The 26,991-nt window shown below is 42.5% G+C and overlaps 1 protein-coding gene across 3 annotated transcripts in view; it reads right to left on the reverse strand.

Annotated features, from left to right (window-relative positions):
- CARHSP1 (calcium regulated heat stable protein 1) overlaps positions 1-26,991 on the reverse strand; it is a 55,982-nt gene that overhangs the window by 26,820 nt on the left and 2,171 nt on the right. Inside the window, exons 3-4 of one of the 3 annotated variants that reach the window (XM_031050432.2) lie at positions 11,076-11,179; positions 9,809-10,060 (exon numbers count right to left, since the gene is read on the reverse strand). The gene's annotated coding sequence lies outside the window, so the exon portion shown is untranslated. Of the gene's footprint in view, positions 1-8,121; positions 8,287-8,316; positions 8,361-9,808; positions 10,061-11,075; positions 11,180-26,991 lie in introns of those variants that run through there. The other 2 variants (XM_005150704.3, XM_031050433.2) reach the window with 2 other exon arrangements.

A 26,991-nucleotide genomic window follows, 5' to 3' on the forward strand; every position in this document is an offset into this window, starting at 1 on the left:
CCACAGCTCACAGCCTCCACAGCTGCTTCAGGGACAGTAGCCACCTCAATAAACATCCTGAACTCTTTGGAAACCACACACTGTACAAATCCTCCATCAGATCCTCTTGGATGGCAGTTTGGAAAACATCACCGAAAGTGTATTCGCTTTAGACTTCAAGGAAAAAGAGTCTCAAAAAGACTTACAATACCAACAGTCCAGCAAGTCTATTGTAGGCAATGCATTGTTGGCAACCAACTAATGAGAAAATTGACCCACAGAGAGTTTGATTGCTTTCCCCAATTACCACGTGTGCACAAACCAGTCTGTCTTGCTCAGCACACCCACTCTCTGCATTGAGAGCCAGTTAAATGGCAAAAGGAGACATATTGTATTTTACTGCCTGCAAAAAAATGGCACCAGCACAGGCGCGTGTGTGAGCCTGGATTTCGTGCCGATTTACACATCAACAAAACTATTTAACATGCTGTGATTGCAACAGCCATGGCTCCAGTGATGTGCTGGAAGTGTACTGCATAGGGTAGAGCTGTCCAGAATCACAGATCTGTTGCTGTTATGTCTACTGTGATAATGTCCAAAAGCCAACACAGACCAAAGCAAGGGAACAGGAAACACTGCTTTTCAGGAAAGGCAAAATCAACTGTTGTAGCTGAAAAGAAAGCAGACAAATCTTGAGGCATGCATGTTCTTCAGGTCTAAAACTAAAACTTGATATAGAAGCACATGTTGAATAGAATATTGCATCATATTACAATAGTCACTACCTTAAGGACCTGTACCTACTTCAGGGCACGTAGTGATAAGACAAGGGGGAACAGTTTAAACTAACATAGGAGAGACTGAGATGAGCTCTTAGTTAGAAGCTCTTCCCTGTGAGGGTGCTGAGGTGCTGGCACAGGGTGCCCAGAGAAGCTGTGGCTGCCCCATCCCTGGTAGTGTTCAAGGCCAGGTTGGATGGGGCTTGGAGCAAGCTGCTCTAGTGGAAGGTGTCCCTGCCTGTGGCAGGATGTTGGAACTGGATGAGCTTTAAGGTCCCTTCCAACCCAAACCATTCTGTGATACTATCATAACTCTAAAGGTTTTGCATTCAGCTTCAACCTTACCCTGCTCATGCAAATCCACAGGTTACATGGTACCATGCTCTGCAAACAGAGGGAACAGGACACAGCAGCAGAGCAAACACTGCACACAGCAAAGGCAGTGATTGCTGTTATGAAAGAGTATTTTGATTCAATTTACCTGGTTGATCACCTGCCAACAGTTACATGACCTTAAGAAGTGACCATTTTCCAGATTTGCTCACTGGGAGCTGACAGCAGCCTCCCATGTACATGCAGCCACACACCAGCAGCACAGCAGGGCAATCAGACCTGCTAGCTAGCTCCAGGGATCCTGTACCAAGCTTGGTGGAAGGAGACAAAAAAACAGCAAACCTAGAAAATCATATGTACTGAGGGCTGGGTGCAGGTGAGCAGGGGGCACTGACAGGTCTTGACAGTCATGGATGAAATTCAAGAACAAACTGGGCTTCTGCCTGGCGCGCACACACAGGGCATGGGGCAAGCTGCCCAGGGGGGACAAGCCCTGCACACACACCACAGGAAATGCCAACGATGGAGATGCATCTTCAAGGTGCCTCCTCACACAAGGCTCTCTGGTGATGATGGTGATCTCCAAGATGTGCAGCACAACACTCTAGCTTCCAATCTGAGATGCACAGGCTCTCCTGCCTTAATCAGGCAGGAGTCACACTTGCAGCCAGGAAGAAAGGGCTGCTGGGTACTCTGTCCTATAGCAGCCCCATGCATACAGCACTGGGAACAGTCCTTCCCACAGGGGTTTGATGCAACACACAAAGGACCTGCACAGGAGTGACATGAAGAAGGAACAGACCCACAACCACGAGAGGCTCAAGACTTCAAGAAAATGAAGGCAGGGAAATGCTTTTTTACCTAGACTGGTATTTTGCATGAAACCTGGTGCTACACATCTAAGAAACTTCAGGTAAGCTTACACATCTGCCTGCCTTGGAGCAAGCTGTAATTCCAAATAAGTCTTGTCACAGCACTGGTAAAACAGGTGCATGCATGTCTGATAGGGTCACCCTGGTCTTGGTGGCCAGGAGATCCCAGGCTGCATGGCTCCACATCAGTGGGGTACCAGAGACAGAGTGCATCCTCAGGACCAGTGCCAGGGAAGGGGTGGCACTGCAGCCCAGCCTCACTAAAATATTTAAAACCAGATTTGATTAGGGTCCTAATTATAGCAGCCTAGAGAGTGTCCCTCAAAAAGGGTAAATGAAGCTGCCAAAAAGCAAAGTGTTTTTCTCCCCACCAGGTTGCGATAAATACCAAGTCAGCTCTGCACTGGTTTTGTTTCTTATTTTATTGCTCTGGGAGGGTTTTCAATAGACATTTGTTTACATGAAGAGCCTGAGGGATGGAGGGGTGAGAAAGGTCAGCATGTGAAAACCTGAAAGCGCAGGCAGCAGCGTGGTGACACCACGACCACCATGCCAGCACTGCCTGTGCAGCAGCTTGGCCAGATTCAGCCTGGCCTGACTCCAGCACGGACGTGCTTTCCTGAAGTCCCTGCTGTGGGTAAAAGACACTGCAGTGCACCACCTCACATCCCTGGGAGAGAGACCTTTCCTGCCCAAAGCTGGCACTGGGGAAAAGAAAAAAAAAAACCTAAAAATAAATAAATAAAAAATAGTGCCTCAGACAACAGTGGAGCTGCACAGACATAGATAGATAAAGGCACGTTTTCTCCTCTAGAAACCTGTGCTCTAAACATCATTGAGAATTTTTAGGACACTACCATTGCTCCTGGGATAGGAAAAAGCAGCCTTTCTACATGGAAACAAACCTCATGTTTATTCAGAAACTGAGGCTTGTGCAAGATCACTTTTCAGACGTTCTTACTGCAACACCACAAAGCAGAAAGTGAATACAAATATTCACTCTATTTACCCTCTCCCTACCACTAAAATGAAAAACCTACCATGTGAAACACTTTAAGAACTCCTCCTGCCAGTCTCTATCACAAAGAGGCTCTATGAAAAGGCTATCGTCACATTTCATAATCTCATTGCTAGATTTCTCTCCAAATACTGGAGGAAGCAAGTCACAATCTACATAGCTGAGTAAATCCTGCCTTTCCTGGCTGCTGCCAGCAGAGCTCCTGGTCTGGACATGCCACCACACAGACAGGCACTGCCTTGCTGAGCTGGGTGAAAAAATCCACATTTATTTACACCTCAGTAACAGGTGTATATTTCCTAAACAGGAAATTCTTTACCTTTGCTTTCTGGCAGCTTCATTTACCCTCTTAGGTAACCGTCAATAAATTGCAGTCATGACTGTGGTTTACTTTAATCAAGTAACTGAAAACAAGTAAATGCCCTTAGCCAGCCTTCTAAAAATCACATGATGAAGACAAAGCCACCAAATGATAGACACTGAGAAGCAGGAGTTCATAAAACAACGCTGTCCATATCTCTAGAGTGTCTTGGTCAACCTGTCTGTCTGTGTAATGTAAACAAATCAAACTCTAAATAAGTTCTAACACAGAAAGAAAACTCCTCCCCAGCTGGCCAAGCAAGATGAAACATTAATTCAGCATCAGATATTGAGCTGGCTACAAACCTTCTTACGCCTCACCCCAACAATCAACAGCATAAATTCCCCTTTAGTAGCAGAGGTTCGTACTCCAATTCTCAGGAACATTAGTATTTTGTTACTGTTGGCTATCCAAAAGCTGCAGTTGCAGCAGGCAGCTTGTCCCCCCCATGGGACAAATATACTGCTGCAGATGAGCATGGAACACACCACACACGGCTGAGCACAGAGACCCACTGCTCCAGGCTCCTACAGCGCAGTGTGGGAGCGCTGGCCACACTTGACTGGTGTCTCACAGCTGTAGCTCCATCCAGCCTGGCTTCCCAAGCCAGCTTTGCAGCAGTCCCCACAGTGTTAGCTCACAAGCTCCTACTCAGGGTAGCAACAATGCATACTTTGCTTTTCTTCTTAGGATCAGCCTTAGCTAGTAGCACTCCACCACTGCCAAAGTGATACACTGCTCACGAGGCATGGCAAAGGACCAGTGTGGTTTAATATTCAAGAGAAACTACCAGGTCAAGGTTCTCCGTTTTCCTTTGTCCCACACAAAGCAGTCTGTGATCAGATCGGGCACAGAGCCATGGGCACAAGGAACAACACAGTGGCACATACAGCTCACTTGCTTTTTCCAGAAACCCGTAACAGAGCCCTTCCCTGCAGCGCTGCTGGAAGTGGAAAACCATCCAGGAATTAAACTGCAGGTTATTTTGTTTCCTCTGTGCCTGTATCCCTCCCATCTGATCACCTTTCAAGAGGAAGCTGAAGTGCAATCCCCAGTTCCCCTCCAAGCCCTGTTGCTAAGTGAGATATGTGGCCACAGCACACCACACAGAATCCTTGCACAAACAGCAAGGATCCAAAGAGCAAATCCACATCTGCTTGAAACACTAATGTTTAACCATCTGTCCAGACCTTCACCTTATCTCCACCTCCTCCCTGAAGAGATGAATAATTTAAGGCAAGTGCTAAATTAGCCCAAGGAGCCCAACACTCACACCATGGTCCAAAATGTAGTGTTTGTTTCCTTCAGATGACTATTCACTTTCCAAATAACCACCTCCTATCCCAGTGTCATTACCCCATGATACTCAATCATTAAGTAAAAAAGATTTCTTGGTTTACTTGATTATCTATATTTAAAACTGACCCAATGAAGAAAAAAGCAACTATGCAACAGCCTCAAACCAACAGCAGATAAAGCACCAGCAAGCCTCTGTGATCAGTCAGTGAGACTGGAGCATTACAGTCACACAAATGAAACCTGATTTAACTGAAGTGGAAGAGAGGTTTCCAGGCTGTTGAAGCCATGTCATTAGCACAAGGTCAAGCTCCCAGGGCTGAACCCACGCCCCATTTACCTCTAAGCCCTACAGCCAAGCCTGAGAAGATGTGATTTGACTCACATGGTATTTCACAGATTCCCTGGGGGAGAAGAAGCAACAGAAGCACCACTTTAATGTACTCCAAGTGCCCCAAATGTGACAAATGAATGCCAAGTGTGTTTCTGCACCACACAAAGAAAGCATCAGTTCAGTTCCTCTCCCAGATGCACCCAGTTACCACTACAATGGGGATGGCACTTGAGGTGCAACCTCATGACGGAATGGTCCTTGTCTCTGCATCTTCTATTCCTTAATGTCTTTTGTTCTTGGTAACCAGCTGAAGGGGAAAAAAAAGCAAAGTCTTCCTCCAAAGTGATCTCACTCGTGACTGTTTACAAAACCCAAGAAGCAGCTTTTTATTCTCAGGAAGGGGAGCCTGTGCAGGAGGCAGTGCTGTAACAGGGAGAGTTCAACGCCATGTAGGCAGCACTGTTTTGTTAGCAGCACAGACACCACTCACTGCCTCGTTCAGGGCTCTTCCTGACAACGGGGATTGTATCATACGAGCTACATCCACAGACACGTCAGGAAAAAGAACAGGCACAAAGAAAAATCCTGAAAGCACTACCTCGCTAGCAGAGGTCAGCTCAGGGAAACAACACTGCAGAACTGAAAGAGCAAAGAGCAGAGCACAGCAAGGTTCATCCGCTTCCTGAGGCTCGGAGTTACCCCCTGCAGCCACCAGAGACCATCCAGACAGGCAGCGGGGAGCGGAAGCGAGCAGAAATCAGTACGGGAGGCAGAGGAAATGAAGATCACTGAGCTGTCCAGGGGCTGCCTCCGACGTGAGGAAATGGCAGTGTTAGACTGAGATAGAAGAAAGCTAAACAACTGCCTCTACCTTCCCCCAAGAGAAAAGGGAAAGCAATTAGTGAGATCAATACTTTCTACCTGTTATTTTACCTAAACTATGCCAGGAGTGACACATTATGCAAACCCAAACAACCACTCTCATGGCTCCTTCCTCTATAGTGTTCCTTTTTGGTTCCCCACATCAACCTGCTGCAAAATGCAGGATTTGAGCTTTGGGGTTTTTAAAAATAATAAATAAAAATCCCCACCCTGTTTTGCAGAAAACAAACAAACAAAACAACCCAAACACATCATTTCATTCCCCAAAAGGGAATGAACCTCCTCAAAGGTTGCCACCCTGTGCTGTGCAGAGTCCTGTTTGCAGCCCTGATGCCTGCAAAGGGATGTGATCTCCACTCACACTGACTCACTACCCTTTCCTGCTCCAAGGTGGAAGTTTATGTGCTTCGCACTTTTCAAATTCAATTTCTCTCCTTAGCCTTCATCAGAAACCTTCCAGACGAGGAGCAAATTAACCATCAACTCTCACTACCAACATCCAGAATATTAATGAACATAGACTTGAACATCTACAACGTCATTACATTTTGCTAATGATGGTCCTCAGGAATCTTCTTCCAAGTTTCAAGCAGTTACAATATAACCCTGCCAACTCAACCCCATGGGCAGTGATCCAAAAATGCCCCCCAATAGAAACTTGAGACAAAAATAGATTAAATCGGTAACAGCTTTCAGTCTGAAGCCACCCTAGCCACAAACACCAGGACTCAGCTTCTGTGCCATGGTCCACTCAGAGTGAGATGGAAGCAGGGGGAGGATTTCTTCACTTCTGCCACTGCCAGGCTCAGCACCAAGAACAACTTTGGGCATTGCTTGCTGGTCATATCAGCTAGAAATAACCTCCCACACTGCACTGCATCCAAACAACCACATTTCATGTAGTGCAATACCAACACAGTCTAGCAGTTTGCTGTAAGGGAGCTTTACCAGCAGTAGATACATTCACATTCATGGTGTGGTTAATTCTTCAAGTATACATAAAGACTGGATTCACCAGAAGTATACCACTACCCAAAAAGCAAGTCTTAAGAGATGACAGATGAATGTACCTGGCTACTTTCAGATTACTTGTATGCAGATATTTCTGTGCTTACAAGAATGCAAATAAAGGAGTGGATGCTGCTGGTAAAAGTACTTACACCATGAGCAAACCTCGGTGCAAGCTCAGAGCAGCAGAGAGGGTAGCTGTAACCAGCAGCAGGTACACAGGACACAGAGGCAGTACAACCAGGCATATCACAATGCACAGAGCTGTTGGATAAGCTTCAGCCTCAGCTCTGCTCCTGCAAAGAGCCACTCACAAGAAACATGCTTTCTCTCCTTTTAGACCCTCACATAGCATGTGAAAATAAACCCATTGCCAGACAACAGTCACATCTTTTTACATTTTCTTTGGCACATGACACTTTTTCTGTAAAAACACAAAGGATTTATATATGCATACTTCTTAAAAAAGAGAAATACCTTTACTACATGTTAGTTAAGGCTCTCTAGATTTAACAAGCTACTAAGCTGCATTTATGAAAGCACAAGCCCTCTGCAGCTGCATTCATGGGACTTCTTATCTTCCACTGATAATCGAGGGAAGGAAACAAATATATTTGCCAAACGTCACAAGGTTAAGAACAGCAGTCAAAAAACCCTCTCAGCCTCACAAAACATAATGATCAGGAGGCTCACGTCAAAGCAGCCTTACAATTTTCTCAGACTCTCCAAGAAACCAAATCTAGCACCCACAGAAGGGTTGGCAAACATTTCTCAGAAGTAGTCCTGCAGTTCCAGCAATAACAGCGTCAGAAGAGAACTTCAGATCCTCTCCCTAAAACCTGAATTCTGAGGCACAGATCCAAATATCAAGCTGAGAGGCTTCTCTACAAAGAAGAGTGACATGCTTGCACAGCCAGCTTGCAAGGAAAACATGAAATAAAGGCTATTTCCCCCACTTCTAATAAATACGGGTGCAAACTGCTCACAACAGACTTTGTGAGTTCTGAAGTACCCCTTTAAGCAACCAGTGCTGTTAGACCTTTTGATTCCTAGTGGCAGACAACTCTTACTTAGCATGCTTTGTCTTTCTCGTGATTCATAAAATAAGCAATTCTAAGCATAACAACGACACATCCCCGGTCATGAGTGAAAAAAAAAAAAAAGCACAAATAACTATTTAAATTTAAAAAGAAAAAGAAAGAAAAAAAAGACGGTAAGAGGAAGAGCAGAGAAGGAAGGAGGCAGACAAGCCCTACTACCTCAAATCAACCCAGGGACGGGCAATCAATCAGCCGCCGGGCACTGCTCTCCGACCCTTCCGCATACACACCCCACCCGGCTCCCTCTGCGGCGACGCGTTCGGCGTGAGAGGGGCTGCCAGCGCTGGGCAGGGCCGGCCCCGCCGCTGCTGAACGTCCCCTCCCGCTCGCCCCGGACAGGCCTGCGCTGCTCACCTGGGCCGGGCTGGATGGCTGCTATAGTGCAGTCGCGGAGCGCCCCGCGCTATAAAGTGGGTGGGCGGGGACCGCTCCGCCCCGCCCCGAGGCCAGCATAGCCCCGGCTCAGGGAGTGGAACCATAGAAGAGTACTGTGCTTTGTCGGGAGCCCGTCTGTGACAACTGTGAGGTGACAAGGGCGTTGGAGTGGGGTAGTGCAGCCAGAGAGCTCAGTAAAACCGGTTGAAGTTAAAGGGATAATCCTGGTGTGTTTTCTCGAATTTTGCCATGAGGAAGGCTGAGGAGCTGAGCTGTGGTGCACACTGATGCGGAAGTACACCCGTGTGCTCCGTAGTAGCAGCATCACTAGCATGTGCTTGCCGTTGCCTCCAGAAGCCAGAGCTGCCACAGCAGAGCCTGAAGTAGAAGCTGAACCAAGACAACATGATGCAGGACAGGACAGGGACGAGGACAAGCCCTCAGGTAGCTGCACGGACTTTAATAGGAACCCAAGAATCACTGGAAGACGACCAAGAGAGCTGTCTTCACCCAGCACCCAGTCACCAGAGAGCGGTGCTTTCATCTGTGCACAATTGTCTCAGCTGATAATAAACCACAGGTTTTCAGTGGGTTTTTTTCTTTGTTTTGTTTTTTTAAGATAGCTTCAGCACTGAATTCTTTCTGATTCTTTTCCACTTTTAAGTACCAGGTAAAGCACATCCTTATGTCATTACAAACGTAAGATGTAGAGGAGATAGCAGCATACACTGTTGTAGCCAAACCACCACACACAGATTTTCACAGGGCTTTTTTTCCACAAGGAAATGTGAACAGGAGCCCTATAACATACAGTGGTTGACCTGAGGCAGGGGAACTAGGAAAGGTGGCACCATAGGAAGTAACCAGCTTCCTGTGTCAACTACAGGGTCATCATCTTCCAAAGTATCTTACCTGCCCAATTCTGTTCTGCACAAGATTTCACCCCTTTGTAGGATACATAGTAATGGGACTGATGAGAGCTCTTGCTTAAAACACTGATTTCATTCTTGGAAATCTTTTCTGCTTTGTATGGCAATACAAAAGGTGGAGGAGGATGAAGGGGAAGCACTACATAAGCAAGCACTGTTCAGAGCCATCTCCCCAGTCTTGGGGTCTGGGATTACAGCCGTGCTTTTATCAGAAGTTCAGCACTTGTGAGTGACCCCTCTCTCCCTCCTCTACCCAAACAGAAGTGCACAGCCTACAGTGGATACATGACAACATGTATGTTCATATTCATGAGGCTGGTTTTCAATACCAGACTGTGGGCTTCAGGGTCCCTCCATGTGAGTGTGTGTGTGCCCATCTATCACAGTTAGGAAATGTGATTTTGCCTGCTGCTTTTTTTTCACCAGCTGCACGAGACGAGGTTCCAGCTTCCCACTAAAATCCAAGCTATCTCCCTTCCCTTCTCCTTCTCCTCAGTACAATTACTAATGACACGTTAACCATATTCAGCACATGTGCCTATCTTGTGCTTTTGGTCCCTGGTTTGGGGTGGCCAGCAGCAGGGAGGCGTTGGCTCCTTCCTGGGATGCAAGCAGGGCTGAGAGATCTCTGCAAGGCTACTGCTTCTGGGCTGGGCCAGCAAGGGGCACTCATGGGCACGAGGTGGTCCAGAGATGCCAGGCCTTCCTGCCTCCCTCCTTTCTGCTGGCTGGTCCTCTGCTTCCTCAGACACAGCTCTGGGCTGTGACAGGGGCTGCGCTCCCCCCCAGCAGTCCTGACAGGGAAAAAGCAGATTTCTTGATAGCATAGCATCATTATACCACTTTTCATTCATTTAATGTATTCAAGGTGCAATTACTTACACAATTTGAGTCAAGAAAATGAGTGTGTAGGGGGGAAAATGTATCAGCTAATGTGATTCATTAATAATGATGGGTGATATACATCCGTGCACAGCAGCAAGGATGAGATGGCTTCAACAGCTATTAAATAATTAGATAGGTGCTAGAATAGGGTGAACTCTGTCCAGCTCTATTAGAAAGGCATGAACTATTCTAGGACAGCTCCAGACAGTGAGAAACAACCCCAATTTCCAGTTCTGGCTTCTGCACTGTTTTGGGCTTTTTTAACCTAAAAGATGTGGTTGGCATAAGCACAAAGAGTGTAGGCTGGTTATGAATGAACTGTGCCTGGAAATTAGAAACAGGCTTTCAATGATTGGAACAATCAGATTGTAGCAGAGAATAATAGGAGGAAAAATACCCTAAACTCCTTGAATATGTGGCATATTAAATATGCTTCAGTCCAGAGTACTCCATTGCCATTTATGTTCTCATGTGTCCAGTTGCAATGCAGACTGGAAATTGAGCAATGCCATACCAGTGTGCTAAACCAAAACTGTGAACTGTTTTTCATGTAAAGCTGTTTACAACAGGATATAGTCATTCTGTTTTATAATATTTTTTTTATACCAGGTATCTGTCAAGTTATTGTGTGCTCTCACTACCTTAATCATCTGTAGCTTTGAATCATGCTTCAGATGAGTTCTATTCAGTTTGCAAAGTGTGGGAATTGAGGACAACTTTGCTGTTCTCAGATAAACCATTGCAACAAAACTGGGGTTGAAAATCATCATAAACAAATCTCTCTCTGTGGTTAGGGGTTAGACTTCAGTTAATGCTAATTAATGCTTCCTTTTCTTATACTAAAACAGGTCCAGGGTCTTCCTCCCATTATTTGCATGCAGGTGAAATTTAGTTGTCTTTATTAGGAAGCAAGGGACTTCATACCAGCGCAGGAGTCATCAGTGAACAGCTTGATAGGAGGCATAATCCACCTAGTCATTGCAGATGATTTTTTCTCTTGGCTAACATGTCTTCAGGTGCCACTTCTTCTAAAGAAAGATAAGGAGCAGAGGAATCTTTTAATGCGTAAAATCAGGCAGAAGCTACTCAGCTACCAAATATTTTAGGGTCAGTCAGGTTGTCTGTCTGTTACTCCTGAGGCAGTCACCTAATAGCTCTCAAACCTGTTCTTTCAGATTTCTTGTCTTCACAGTCAAAAGGATGCAATTTTTTTACTTGAGGAAAAATAATGTGTATGGATTGTGCTGAAGTACAGACATAGAAAAGATGAGCTTTTCAGCAAAGCAAGCTCCAGGGAAATTGTAGTGGTTTAAAACTGATATGTCTTGTCTTCTCTGTGTTTTTACTTCACATGCAACAGATGCCTTTAAAGTAACCCAAACCCTATTCTAGTAGGAAAACAAGGCCTTACAGAAGAACTGTTTACTCTGCCATTTGTTTTTTATTTTGTAAATACTGATTAGCTGTCAGAAATAAAATATTCTCATCTGCTCTCTCTTCACTTAACACCTTCTATCCCTCACTCCTGTTGTTTATATTTACTCTCAATCACTAACACAAGTTTTCTCACTGGCCACTCTGCTACCCAGCTGTTCTATGGAGACTCACATCCTCAACCTGCCTCAGCCTCTGCCCTACCTGAAAGCTTCCCCTTATACTTTCAGTTGATGCCCCAGCGGACTCAGCCTTACATTCATAATCAAGCTTGTTTGCTATGACCTTGCAATAAGAAGTCAAGAAGTCAGCTTGATCTCTGTCCTTTACAGGATCAACACATGAGCTTATGCCAGGTTGTACATCATACATACTGGAGGGTCAGGCCAGGGATTGATGGGCAAAGGCATTAATATCTGAAGACAAGATTCAGCATCTCAGCTGAAGTTTTCTTTCTGAGGTACAGTGTGTTAAGGTGAAGTTAATCTACAAAAGCAATGCAGGGCACAAATCAATCACTAAACACTTAATAGTGGTTATCCTCTGAGTATATATATGACAGCATGTCACTAGAGACACTACCACACTGCATCACTAGTATATACCATCATGTTAGGAAACTACTTTTTGAAACACAAAATATAAAAGTAGCTGCTCAACAAACATATTACTGGGGTTTTGATACAGATTTCTAGTTTTAAACTGGTACAGAGATCAAACTGACTCACGTTTTACAATTTCTGACAGATGTCATGATCAAAATACGGCTGCTAGTTAACCAGTCAGGTCTTTGACAAATGTATCAGTCTTTGACAAAATATCATGTTGTATTATCTGCAGTTATTTAAACACATTTGTTTTACCATATGCTGGATAATATTCATAATTCACAATGTTGAATAATGATGATAATGATCACATAATTCATAATGATGACATGCTGATAGATAATTATAGAAAAACAAAACCCCACACAAAATGGAAGCTATGTTCTGTCCAAATGGACACACAGCAAAAGCTTCATCATGAAAAAGAACCTATGAAACCATCCTACCACACAGGCGGGTTGGGTTGTTTTATGACCTGCCTCAATAGATGGCAACTGCCCAGAGCAAAACCACAAAGACAAAGTGCATAGACAGCAGCATCACTTGAACATGTGGCAGCTGCAGCTGTTAGAAGGTGAAACACAAAAGCTTTTTATAGACAGCTTATGGTAAGATGTTTCTTATTCCCTCATGATCTGGCCATCTTCAGAATATGCATCATTCTCTTCCCACTTTGTCTATTCTGTTTAAATCCCCAGTGGCACACAGAGCTCATGTTAGTGCTTAAAACTGACATCCTGCAAAGCTCTCTGTTCATTATCAGTTGATTGTTTGTGATAGCTGTGATTAAACTGGTACAAATATATTTACATCCCTAGTAGTGAGATTACTACCTCTTTGGGGAAAAAAAAGGCTCTTACTAGCAGTATGAATAGACTGGACAGACAGATTCTTCCAAATGCTTGTGAATGCACATCCTGCTCAGCAAGAAAAAAAACTGTCAACAACTGGATTTTTAAGGACTAGATAAAAATCCCCATGGTGCTAGAACTATTAGGTGAAAGAACACATAGATGAAAAAGAATATGATGAGTACGAGGCTGCATGTCCAAGCATCTAGAAGATTCTCTGTACTTCTGTATCTAGAAGTTTTGTAACAGAAACATGGAACAAAATACTAATTCCTGTGTTTGTAATCAATGTGATATATGGGCTGCAATATTTGTGTTTATTTCATTTTGGGCATTAATCTCATCAGTATTTTCACTCCCACACCAGGGAGAGAAAAAAGCATTCTTCCAGCTACATTTCTTAATTCTGATTACGTGTTCCAATCTACAAGACAGGATTAAACGCAAACTCCTTGTTTGCACCTCTGTCTTCATTTTCTCTTAAAAACCACTGGATGTAGCATCTCAAGTACACATTATCTCAAGTCTTCTGAAAACCTACAATGGCAAGTTAGATCTGGTGAAACAAGGGTATGATCACAGGCTAGCAAGCCTGCCACTCTTGAAAGCCTGCCAGGTTTAAATATTTGATTATCAGACATGATATCTGTCTATCCTCCTAATCAATTCTTTTTTTTAGGTACCAGTCTGAAGAGTCTCAGAAAGTGCAATCAGGCAGTGCTGAAGACCTGCAGAGGCTTCTCACACCAAACAGTCAATAGCTACACTTGCTAGGAAATGAGTAAGGGAGGCAGAATTCTCTGCCCTGTTCCATTAGAGGCCCATGAATCCATACAAGGGCTAGACTGCCTCGAAATCAAGTTGCTTTTATAAAGCCTTTTCTTTATATCCTTCATGTTGCTAGCTTTTTTTGTTTTTTTGTTGTTTTGGGTTTTTTTTTCACTTAAAATTAAATGAAATGGAAACTTTCACAAAGTTGAAATTGGCAAAATTCTTCCTTGGAAGCCAGCGGACAGGGATAAGTTCCACAAATGCAGAACATCTAAGAGATGTCTGCTTACAGATGTAGCACATATGAACCATGCAGTGGGAGCACATAAAAGCAGGCATGAGGTTTGGGTCTGGCAAAGCAACAGGTCAAGCCATTTGCTTTAGAACCACAGGGAGCCTTTGGGAGCTGATGTAATATAAGAAATGTAAGCAACAAAGTCAGGAATGTGTGTCTCAAGTCACCTTCTGAAAAGAACTTTGGTTCCTTTGCCTAAATGCTCCTCCTTCTTTGACTGTGGTTCCTAACTTTCCCTCCCTTCAGGAGCCAAGTATTTATCCTGTTCCTTTCTGCAAAACAGTAGCCAGAGGGTTGGTGCTTTTTTCCTTATTTAGTAGCTGAAGGGACAGGACACTCAAGCTCCAACTAAGGCAATTCCCAGAGAAGACAAGACTGTAAGACTGTTCTTCAGTGTCTCTCAACTAGTCTGTTAGCACAAATAGACTGTATAAGTCACCCGAATTGAGCCTTCAGTGCTGGATTCTCCTCATCCAGAAGATTCCCATCATCAATAGATGATACTGTAGTTCCTTCACAACTGAATTAATATATGTTGGATTATCCTTAGCAAAAGGATTTGCATCAACAAAGAGCTCCAAGACTGAAGACCACATAGATCTACAAGAGATCCACATTCCAGATGTAGGCTCAAAGCAACTCAGACAAAAAAATAGACTAAAGCCCACTTCATACATTTTTGGTGAAGTGCTGAGTTTTATGCCATCTTTTATTGCGGAGAGTAGCTCCTAGGAAATTATTTCGCTCTAACTGAAGCTAATACTAAAATGTCTATTGTCTCCCAGTGAGATCAGTGAGATCCAAGCAAGGCTCATAAAGCATTTAGCAGCTAGAGAAAAAAAATTGTGAGGATGGCAATCTTAACAGATAATAGTACTCTCTCTACCCTTGCATTTTTCTTATGGGCTCATGGAATTACGTTTAACTGTAATCATTCTCTAGCACAGTTTTCCTTTGGGCCCAGAGTTTCATACTCTGCATTTGACACTTAGATCATGATGCAAATACTCATGTCTAAGCAATAGAAAGGATTCATTCCGTGATGACGTAAAGGGCATCAAAAAGTCATTTGAAAGAGATTCAGCAAGAAGTCTGCTTTGCATAAAAAGGAAAATTTTGTATATAAGGATAATTAAAAAAAAAAACAAAAACAAAAACCCTACAGAGCAACAGAATTGGTCTGGCTTATAATACCCACCCAGTGAACAGCAGCTTGTCCTTATGAAAGAAGTTTGTTTATTCTTTCCACAATGTTCATAGGTCCCTCTCATGGCACTTCATGTTTCTCTAATGCACAACAGAATAGAGACTAGGTAAAAACATAGCTGTGCTTTATTTCAAAGTGCTGTGCAATACAGGCTATTGTACAGCCCTTTGGGTTAAGTTCAGGATAGTGACAACTGATGTCATCACTTGATAAAGGTGAACATACTTAAATATGACTGTACCATTCTCAGAGAGTGTTTTTATAGATCAGATGCCTGATAAGAAAGCAGATACAAGTTTATCGGGATGGAAAATCCATGAGGACATTAGCAGTTATGTTCTTGTATAACTGCATACTTCTCCATTTAAACTGCTGCTGCATCTACCCCAGAGGAAATCCTTCTAATCACTGTATAAAGAGAGTCTCAACACAACAAACAATTTAAGCTTGAAAGTCAATATTTAGTTGAATGTGTGGGAGTACTGCACTAAATGGGTACAGATGTGCTCACGTTCTGGGGTTTGTGTCAGCAGAAACATTCACTTAAGGAAAATGAAAACAATCCTTAATGCAAAGAATCCAATGTACTTTCTGCAAGTCTATGTATGAGACAAGATCAAGTGCTGGCAAAGAACTTGACAATTAGAAAACAGAACAAAAAGCATTCATCTAATTTTGTATCTTCATCTGGAGATCAAATATTGGAAAATCTGCTTTAAAATGGGCGTGAGAAAGTCAAGGACAAGTCAAAATCTCCTGTACAAATTTGAAGGAGAAAGGGAGTAAATGTTGCATTAAGTAAACAAGCAAATAAGATGTAAAATTTTCAGGGAGCACCGTCACCACTGGATGAATGCATTGAGACTGCCCTACAGTCATTACTGGGGGAGGGATCTAGAATAATTCTGAGGATGCTACAGCTCATCCAGGAAACTAATCAGTTACTTGAACTGGTGCCTGATAAGGTCAGCACTGACAAAGTTTCACTGTTTTAGCCTGACCTTGCTTCTGCAAAAGCCTTTAGAACACCAATGAGCTACCAGAACACTGTAGCAGGGTGGGCTGGTTACAGTTATTCATGGCTCTGATTAGCCACAAAGGCCCTTTGTGATGATGTTAAACATACCCCATTTCCCAGCAATGATCATGTTCTTATCATCAAGAGGAAATACCTTCCAACCCTTTTGTTTCAAACAGATAAAGCAAACAGGAAATACTCAGCTACCTTGCTCCCAGTCTTCTGCCATCCATGTTACTACTTCCTATGTCTATTTTGGGACAGAACTGTTAAGAAAACTGCTTCTTCAAAAGCTCAGGTTTCACTTATGCAGGCAGCTTGAGCCCTCAGTATCTCACTGCATCCTTTTACCTTCATGGTGGGGAAAAGAGCAGGAGCAAAAGGAGGATTAAAACAGGAGTGTGTTCACAACATCAGCTTCTTTCAGCTACTGCCCTTCCTTCAACTAAGGGTTACTTTTCATAGCCCAGAGAAATGGTTCATGAATATTCCCCCTGTAGTGACAGTCTGGGATTCTTTGACAGTAGGAGCCAGGCATGCAGGAGCAGGCATTTTTTGTACTATTTATACTAACAATTCCAGGTGTCAGATTCCATCAGCTATTTGACAAAAGTTAACCCCTGGCTCTGTATGCTTGAAAAAACCCAAAGAATTTCATGCAGTCCAACAATTTCCTGCTGCTTTCAGAAAATTTGAAGGCATTAATACAACATAAAAAAAGATGAATTCTTGTTTGTATGTCAACTATAAGGATAGAAGGATTTTGGGTTTGTATCACACTAGTGTATGAAGCAGGAAAATAAACGTATAGGAACATAAGATCCTTGCACAGAGATGGTAGCCTAAAAATGTTTGTGGTTTCTGCTTATAAAGGGCTTCAGGAAGCTGGAAAGTGTGGTGCAGAAGTGTCACATCTTTGATGTTTTCTTAGAGAATATTGCATGTTTTTTAATGCCAATATCAGGGCAACTGACAAGGAAAAGGCCAAGATAAGGTTACTCTGATCAGGGAATTTTCTACACTATTCTGTCCTTCCACCAGTCATATTTCCTCAGGGGAAAAAACAATCAGTGGGAAAGTATAAGAAATTCCCAGATACATTGCTTAAATTGAAATATATTTTTAAAAGGAAATCAATTAAACAATTCCTACTAGTTCATCAGGTCAGTTTCCACCTCATTCGTGTCTCTCATTTTACAGCCCCATAGCTGTCTTCAGGTGTTTAATTCCTTCCCATTTATCTCTAAATAACTTTGACTCTGGAAAAGATTTCACAGTAAGTCTATAGACAGCCACTCCTGCATGATAACACTGAAGAACAGTAACACCACAGCCATGCATACTCAGCTTTAGATGTATTAATGATGAAGACAGCTTTGAGAGGTGTTTTACATCCTTAAGCCTGTGGAAAACAGAAAATACCTATGAAGCAGAAACACTTACAGCTCTGATTTTTTCAGAATGACACTGTATTCAGTTCAGTTACAGATTAAAATGGTCCCAGGATTTACTCCAGTTTCAGCTGAACTAAATAGCACTGTTCTCACCAGGAGAATCAACATTGCATGTAATAAGCACCAGAGAAAGAAGAGGGCTCCTGTTCATCTCTAGTGTTTCTCTATGTACCAGAGGTGACATCAATAATGCAGCACTCTTCTTTGTCTCTTTTTTAAATTTTCTCCTGCTAAGGACAGTAGCCTTGTGCTTTTCCATTAATCCTCCACCTGCAGTCTCAAATTCCGGACTGACAGAGTAGAATTTGCTGTATGAAGGATGCTTTTATTAATCATATAAATATGTGGTGCAACACTTAGCCCAGACACGTAAATGTTTCAGTGGGATGAGATTAAAAAACAGTCTTCAGGCTGACACAGAAAGAAGTGCTCACTAGAGTCATTATAGTCAGCAATGAGGTGATTCCCCACTCTGATGTTAAACCTGCTGCAACTCCACCAAAGCTATCATTCAATAGCCTCTGGCAATACCACCTCACTAATAGGTTTAAACAGCTTAGTTTAATTATTATTATCAGTTTGTGAATGTCCTCAATTCTGCCTCATGGTAAAGAAGTTTTATGCCAAATACAATGTTCTATTTCGCCCAATCAATGTTTCTGAATTCAGTTCATGTTCTGTTTCTAGCTGATTCAAAGTAAAATTGTGTTCAATTTTTCACTTTGGCCACGCAATAGAAAAAACAGCCCTTCAGCCTTAGCACTGTTGCCAGGTACCAAACTGCTCAGTGATGACTTACAGACTCAGTTTTAATTTTGAAGAAATTGGCTGCTCTCAGGTCTCATTTTTGAAGTTATTTACAATCCATTTCTGTCAAGAAGAAAAAAAAACAAACAGATATTAATTAATTTTCAAGTTCACAGTTATTTATTCAGGTAAATAACTCAGGTTCCTTTTGTAGGCAAGGAAAATGAGCTAACAAAACAGACTTGCAGATAAAGGTATTTAAACTTGATAGTGTTCAGATACCCCAACAAGACCAGTTGTTTAAAACTAGTAATCAGCAGAAACACTGCAAGACCATGGATGCAGCAGCATTCACTCTCCTAATTTTCCTTAATTTGATGAAGATATCCACTCTGTATAGCAGCTTTTCAGACCATCATGTGGGAGAACTCAGAATGTAGATCTTCACAGCTCAAATGGCATAACGGGTTGGATCAGCCAGCTCACACAGCTCATTACCTGAGGGACAGCCGTGATGAACACACAAGACAACTCCCCCTCCCTGTGTACCAGGCAGAGTGATGTAGTTTTCCATCTTCTCAAACTATACACATTTCTCTGCTCTTTAAGTACTGTGTTGTCTCTCAAGCAGACCATCTGGGGGCAGTCAGTTTGGCAGAGAGAATGAAAGAATCAGTGTGTTTTCTGTGGAGTAAAAGGAGTGAGCACAGGAGAAATGTCCCGTTGACAAGGCAGCTTCACAGCTTTCATGTTTCCTCACCCTTCTTTCCTCTTTTGAACTAACTATATACCTACTCTTTCCACAGAGCCTGAGAAACACTTGCACTGGAGCAACCTTGGTATTATTTTTTGTGCTCCTATGTAAGTCTAGTCTATACCAGTGTTCTGCAGTCTGTGGTCTGCAGAGATACTATAGACTAGTTCTTAATTTGGGATATTGGAATATGAAATATTTGGGATACTATGGACTATTCCTTAAGGTAACACAGAAAAGTAAGATACTGTCAATTAGTGCAAATTCACTGTCCTAGGGCCAAGAGCTCAGTGATCTCCTGGTCAGGAGAACTGGGAAGCTGCCAGGCCAGGATGTCTTAATTTCTGCCCATGCTGTGCACTATTGTTGGGCCTTCTGTAGTCAGCAGCACCAAAAGAGGTAAACATTTACTCTGCAACTATCACACACCAGCTCCCGCCTTCTAAAAGATTTAAAAGCTCACTAGCAGATGGTGAATTTAAACAACATGCCTATCTTGTGGCTCCATTTTGACAGAGAAACTGGTTTTCCCTCAAGGGCTCCACTTACTGTAAATACGATCAAGTCTAAACACATTATCTACCGCATATCATCATTAGAAACTGCCATTTGCTTTTAGCTTTGTCTTTGGGTGTAGTCTATTGTAGACACAAACCATTCCTCAGTGATTAGGATGCTGCAGCTCTACATCCTAAAACCACTTTAAGTGGTGAGCATGATTAGATGCTACAGACTTTAAATCACAGTACAATGATACTACTCAAAAAGTACTCCAAAAGATTTTAAATCCTGTTCTAAATTTAAACTGGAAAGACTGTACTACTTAGCTGGCACACCAAGCTATCTCAGAAGGGGGACAAGATGGTGGTACTGATTTCCCAACAACAGATAAACTCATCTTTGCATTTGCCTTCCACATCAGCCTTGGTTTTGTGGTCATGATGAGTGACTTTGTCAGGAGTATGTGTAAAAGGCCTAAATCAACATTTCCTGGTTTTGTCCTTAAAGCAACTTTTTCTCTCAGAGGATGCCAGCAGGACAGGGTACTGATAAACTATCCTTCCTGATTAACAGGGAAGGATATGATTTTTCACACTTGCGTGTGTGTTTGAGTACATGCCAGTTTAGTTTCATTGCTTCCTCTGCAAAAGGCATGTTGCAGAGATTGACATATACTACGGACACATCTCCTTCCAACAAATCTCCTTCCACGAGAGAGGGAATCCAACTCTGAGCTCTCCAGCTCTGGATCACTTGGGTGTCTCCTTCACAGAACTATTGAAATACCCAGAATTACCTTCCCTAAACCATAAAAAGGGAGATCTGACAGTAGGCTGATTGGATCTGTAAAGCCGCTCTTCAGTTTCTCAATCTCTTCTTCACACTCTGTCCTACCCTAGCAAAGCCCCACGCTATGCCTCAGTGCAAGAACACTGGTCAGAGTAGTGAGCTGACAGATCAGGCAGAACGTGGCTCATCAGCACATGCAAAAACATTGATGAGGTAACATCTGGGCCTTTCTCTGCTGTCAGTCATGTAATCTGGGTGTTGTTGATTCTGCTGATTAATGCTGTTACAACAATCCAGAGACAGGTTGCAGGGGCAGATGGGAAAGTGTCACAGCTGACAGATACAGGGAAAAAATAGTATTTCTGAGCTGCTCAACACACTGGCCTCTCTGCTACAGGAAACTATTAGCCATTGCGCCATAAGCCACTAAGAGCACTCAAAGAGCAGAACATGAGGAATACTTTTATTTGCTCTGCAGAAAAACCTCTGTATTTCACAACAGTGCACTGGCTGATCTATTAATCATTCGACTGTTTCCTGAAAAATAAAATTGAGTGCCAGGAACAAGAAAAAAGACCAAGTTCAGCAACAAAAGGTTTTATTATCTTTTAATTTCTTGCTTTGTCTTTGTTACATTCCTAACTGATAGAGGCACCAAGAAACAGATGCATTATAATATATTGCTCTGACCAGTATTTTTGCAAGAGTTAATGAGACACAGAGCAGTGCAAAGCATTTCCAGAGGTATATAATCTAACTTACTCTTCTTCAATTAGTACTTTTTGAGAAGAAACACTCCCCCTCCAAGCAGGGCTGCTCAAGAGTAGCATACTGTGTTAAAATTAACCTACTCTCTGATATGTCCTGTGCATAAATTCCTTACACTCCAAAAGTGAAACCATTTGGTAAGGTGCACCAGTCTGCCTTTTGATCCTTCAGTACTTAAACGCTAGGTGTCTTGTCTGTGAGAAATATCTGAGAAGCAAATATAGCACCTCATGTACAACAGTGAAATCCTCCTAAGAACAGTGCATATTAAAAGAGAGGAAAGATCTGGGAATGAAAGAGGCTGTCTGTGCTCTGTTAATGATGTTGTGCTTGGTGCCACAGTGTCACAGTAATAGCACTGTGGCTGAGTGCTCACGATTTCAGTCCCCGAAGGAAGGACTGCTCATGGCTGTTGCATGTTGTCTTTGATGAAAGGCAAACAAATGACAAACCTCTTTTATCAGGGAATGATTTTGCCACCTCTCTCTGCTCACGATCCTTATTTGCCCACAGATGCAAAGCAGGCAGCAGAGACATTCTTGATTAAGTTTCTGCAGAGAAAATACTGCTCTCTGTAATGATCCTTAAGTAAAAATATATTGAAGTGGTGACTTAGTACTTACTTCCCAGTTTAAGTAGGAGGCATATGTATGTGCATATTGGGACCACCACAAAGCATTTCCTTCTTGCCAACACCTTGCCTCAGAGGACTTCTCAGGAACCTGCTTCAACTCAAATCACTCCTAACTGAATAACAGCTTCAACCTCCAACACAGCACAACTTGCAGCAGCTGACTCATGCCATGCTGAATCAGTTCTCTGTATATTTTTTATTTCAGCCTACCATAACTCAAAAACACTTTAAAATGGCATTAGAGAGCTTCAGAGACTTCAAACCTCAACTGCATAAGTGAAATACTCAGCTTATGTTTGAGATACCCTACTGGCACAAGGACATCTTCATCTCTCTGATGGTTCCTTCTAACAACCTTCATGCAGATCAATTAGTTCCTGCACTTATTGGCCCAACTAGCCTGACCAGCTCTTACGGGTGTGTAATTTCTGTCTTTGGGTGGTGGTTTTCAGTTATTTTATTATCACCAAAGAAAGGGATGTTTAATAGCTCTCTCAGTAAAGCCAGAACAGTTTACTGTCCCAGTGAAAGACACTGTAGCCCAGCCAGCTAGGTACCAACAATGTACAGACAGAATGCTTGTCTCTTCATGACAAAAAAAAGAAAGTGGATCAGTCTGGTTTTCACTTGACCATAGTGATCACAACTAGCAACCTCTCCAGAGAATGACTGCTTTTTCATGTCACGTTGCCTGCAGAATAATGACTGCATTAAAAAGGGTTTAAACCACGACAAAACCCGAAGCTTCTAAAAGTGAGAAAGAGACATGACAGATTGTCTTGCCAGTGGCTGAAACAGAGATCTGGAGCAATGCAGACTGTAGGTGGCAGCATCCAGTAACCCAGCTGCAGGGTGAGCTGAGCCCAGAGGAAAGTCAATACGGGGTTGGGTTTGAATCCACAACCTATACTGCAAGTGCATTAGTATCTGTACAATTTCAGTCTGAATTTTCTGTTTTAATACAATTTTTATTATACTAATCAATGTATCATTAATCTGTATTTGAGTTCTTGACGTTTATGACTTTGCTGTCTACATATTGTTGTCACATTCTCATGTAACTCTAGTTGCATACTTTGCAGGTAACTTGCATAAATTACCTTTCAGCAACACCATCTTCATGAGCACAGTCACCACACAGAAAAGGTAAGGACAGAGGTACAGGAAATCTTGTTCTCCCTAAGTGGAACCTCTTTTCTCGTGGAGTTTTGTTAAGTGCTCTTGAAAGCCCAATCACGGGAAAGGGCTAAAAAAGATATGATCATATACGTAAAATGGAGTATCTGTTCAAACAAACAAACCCTCAAAAACCCAAACAACAAAAATCTGTGACTAAGGTTAATTAATGGCCCATTTAGTCAGAAGGTGGTGAGGCACTGGAACAAGTTGCCCAAAGAAGTTATAAATGCTCCATCGCTGGCAGTGTTCATATAAATGCTCCATCGCTGGCAGAGCCTTGGGTGACATAGCTTAGTGTGAGGTGTCCCTGGCCATGAAAGGGTTGGAACTGGATAATCTTAAAGTCCTTTCCAATATTCACTATTCTATGATTTAACAGCCTCTGGGAACCTCCCCCATGCAGGCACTCGACCACATAGCACCTCCCTTACCCTTGGACTCTGCCTGGCTGTAGGAACCTGAAGCCCCTCTTCATGAACGATAGCAGCAATGAGATTCTGCATATTTGTGCATTTCACATCCCTTTTGCTTGTAGAACCAGACAGGTGTGCATTGACCTTGTTGTGTATGGCAGTGTGCCCTGGAGGGGAAGCAACCTCGAAAGTGTTTTGATTGCACTTGCAACTAGTCTTTGCAAAGCCTGTGCAAATTCAACACAGCTTTTGCAAAGGAACAGGTATTTTTGGCCTATTTAAACTATGTCAGATTTCCTTTCCACATTGTCCACTTTTATAATTAAAACAATGTAGAATTCTATGAACAACTGAAATACTGAGATACTTATTCTTCTGACTGCACCAAGTTTGTAGTTAGACAATAATTCAGTCATCCAACCACATACTTTTTCTTACATCAGAAACATTTCTGGCTTGCAAGCCAGCTCTAGTGATCATCTTTCCAGCATCCTAGGCTTTACCATTCAAGTTAATTACTTCCTGAGGGCTAATGGTCAAGTCCTCTTCCTTCTGATATCATTATGATGATCTCTAAGGTGGTTTTGTCACATACATCATATAGATAGGACTCCTATTCATTCCTATTGTCTAGAAAAGTCAGAAAGTCCATTAGATTAAGCAGAAGCTTTTACAATTCTTGGACATGCCAAACACAGCCCAACTGGATAATCACTGGTGTCAGCACCACAGTCATGCAGCAGAATGGGATTTGTCATCTCTGCATGAAGTTTCTCAACTCTGTATTTTTTCCAGTCTGTGAGTCTATTCCTTCATGCTTCTGGCTCTAGCAGTTGCTAAGGTGGGATAACAACCAGTAGATGCAATTTCATTCTTACAGCAGGATTTGTAGTGTTTCATGCTGTGGTCTATTACTCCAAGGCATGAAAAGCTCAGCAGTAATTGCACAGATCTCAGCTGACAGCTTTACCTGCCTTGTCCAAGCCAAACTGCATGGTGCCAAGTTGGAAGCACAAATATTACTATTGGCAGCAGGGGTGTATTAGCATGAAAGTAGAATTTGTTGTGAATGTGAGGACTTCTCAGAAATTACCTAGATAAAAAAAGAAAACAATTAAACATTTTCTATAAGGGTATTCCTTGCAAACCCAGGCCTAGGTTTACTAGTTTTCCTTTGATTCAACAATTAATTTGAATTAAGCTTTTTCTCTGCCTTAGGTTGTCAATCAGTAAGACTGTGAATCACAGAAGACCAGGTTGGAAGGGCACCTCAAGGATCATCTGGTCCAAACTTTTCTGGCAAAGTCACAGTCTAGAAAAAAGCTGCAAACATCTTTCTGACACCAGGCTCTGTCAGAACTGTTACATTAAAAGGGGAAAAATAAAGAAAATCATTACTTTTGTGCCATTAGCTCAGCTGAGCAATGTCCCCACTTGTGGCTGGGCACACAGTGCAGTTGCAGCAGGCTGGGGTTTCAGAGCAGATTAGTCACAAAGTGTACAGTGATTTTTCAGGTTGCTGCATGGCATGTGGCTGGTGCTTTTTGTCTACATCTTAATTTCAACAGGCAAACTACTAGAAAAACCCTGTGTATACTTTTTCATATTGCTGATCCTGTTTTCATTTGGAAACCATTGTGTGGAAGTGGTTTCTGCTTTGTTTTGAGCTATGTACTGTGTGACACTTACATATTTACTTTGCGTATTAAAACAACACATCTCTAGACCTTATCTGAAAAGAATGATGTTTCATAGTTGAGTCACTCTGATCCTTCTTGTGTAATCAGTGTTCCAAGAAATATGTTGCATTCAGATACCAAGCAGGATAGGCAAGTTCCCAGTCAATAGGATGAATCCTCAGCTATGACAAACTGACATTTTAATTGGGAGAGGATTTTTTTTCTACCTGTACTATGTTTATGGTAGACAATTGCAGGGATATTCACAGATGCTGATTTCTTGAATTACAAAATACTTCCAACTCCAGATACCATTGACTGCAAACAAATAACTGCTGGTATAAACAAGAGGGGAATTGTGTGCACAAGGTCTCTGCTTTTTGTAACCATCAAGATATTCACATCTTTCTTCAAGCTTTATTAGGAAAGGAGCTTTATTCATTGTTAGTTTTCCAGTAGCAGAGAAGTTATATAAAAATACGGATTATCTGTAATAAGATCTTGATTCAACTTTATTCTGTCATGCTTTGACAAAGGTTTCAGTCAACTGTGCTAGACCTTGAACACAAACAGCAACAAAGAGATAATCATGCTTCAAAGAGCATACAAACTATTTAAAAGGGAGCAAAGGGAGGACCACCTGTCACAGTTTCATCCACCTACAAGCGAGGAGCACAGCATGAGCCAGTTGGCTGAAGACCCCTAAAGTCAATTGAGAGATATAAAGAACTCCAGTGTGCTCCATTCCACCTTCATATGTGGCCTGGCCAAGGAGGAGAGCTGCCCTGCCTTAGCAGGGGCTTGCTGCACTGCTGTGTGCTCTATTTTGTGTGCATCCTCAGAATGCTCTTAGGCCTGGTCCAGGCTCCAAACCTCCCTGAGCTTTCACTGGTGCAGCTGGCCCATGGTACTGCCTTACACATGGGTCTGTGTAAGGCTCAGTATCTAGGCATGCTCTTGGCTCCACCAGCAGCTCTGCAGCAATCCCCAAGTGAGATTTCACAGCTTTTATAATGCACAATGATCCTTCTGATCTTAACTCCATGGTTACCACATCCACAGTCATAATAGAGCTATCAACTACACACAGAATAAAGTCTTGAATCCAGTTGTCCCATCATATGAGATACTGTAAGGTAAAAGAGGAGAGAAGCCCCCAAATAATTGTTAATGGAGGTCCTACATGCAATAACAGGCTATCTTTCATGATGATAGGAAAAGCAATCAGCCCTTGATGGACTCATTTATAGTGATTATTACACCCTTGTCTCTGATAGCATATGTGATATTCAGGGGATTGGTATATATGATTCAAGGGGGCTGATATAATGATTCAGGGGGACTGATATCATCTTTCTCTTTGCTAAGTATCATACAAATCCTCTGAGAGCAAACAGCATAATTAAGATTGCAAAAGAAAGCCAGTGACAGGCATGTAAACAGAGGTTTAAAATCACTCACTTCTCCCCTAAGCTGAAGAATCACAGTGAGGTTGGTAGGTAACCACAGCAGTGAGAAAAGTGTGTATGGCAGGAGACAAGAGGATGTTTGTGTCCTCTCATCTCACCTATAATAAAGGTTGAAGATGTGAAAATGTGTCTGCCCAGTGCCACTTGGAACAGGTGAAATGGTAATTGCATGTGTCCTGCATGCCTGTAAACACCCCTAAGAGCTTAAACAACTTCAGGATCTTTCACGAGCGTCAGCTTGGCAGCATCTTAAGCATATTAAAGCTGTT

This window comes from Melopsittacus undulatus, chromosome 8 (genome assembly GCF_012275295.1).
Source record: "Melopsittacus undulatus isolate bMelUnd1 chromosome 8, bMelUnd1.mat.Z, whole genome shotgun sequence".
In the NCBI taxonomy this organism is placed as follows: Eukaryota; Metazoa; Chordata; class Aves; order Psittaciformes; family Psittaculidae; genus Melopsittacus; species Melopsittacus undulatus.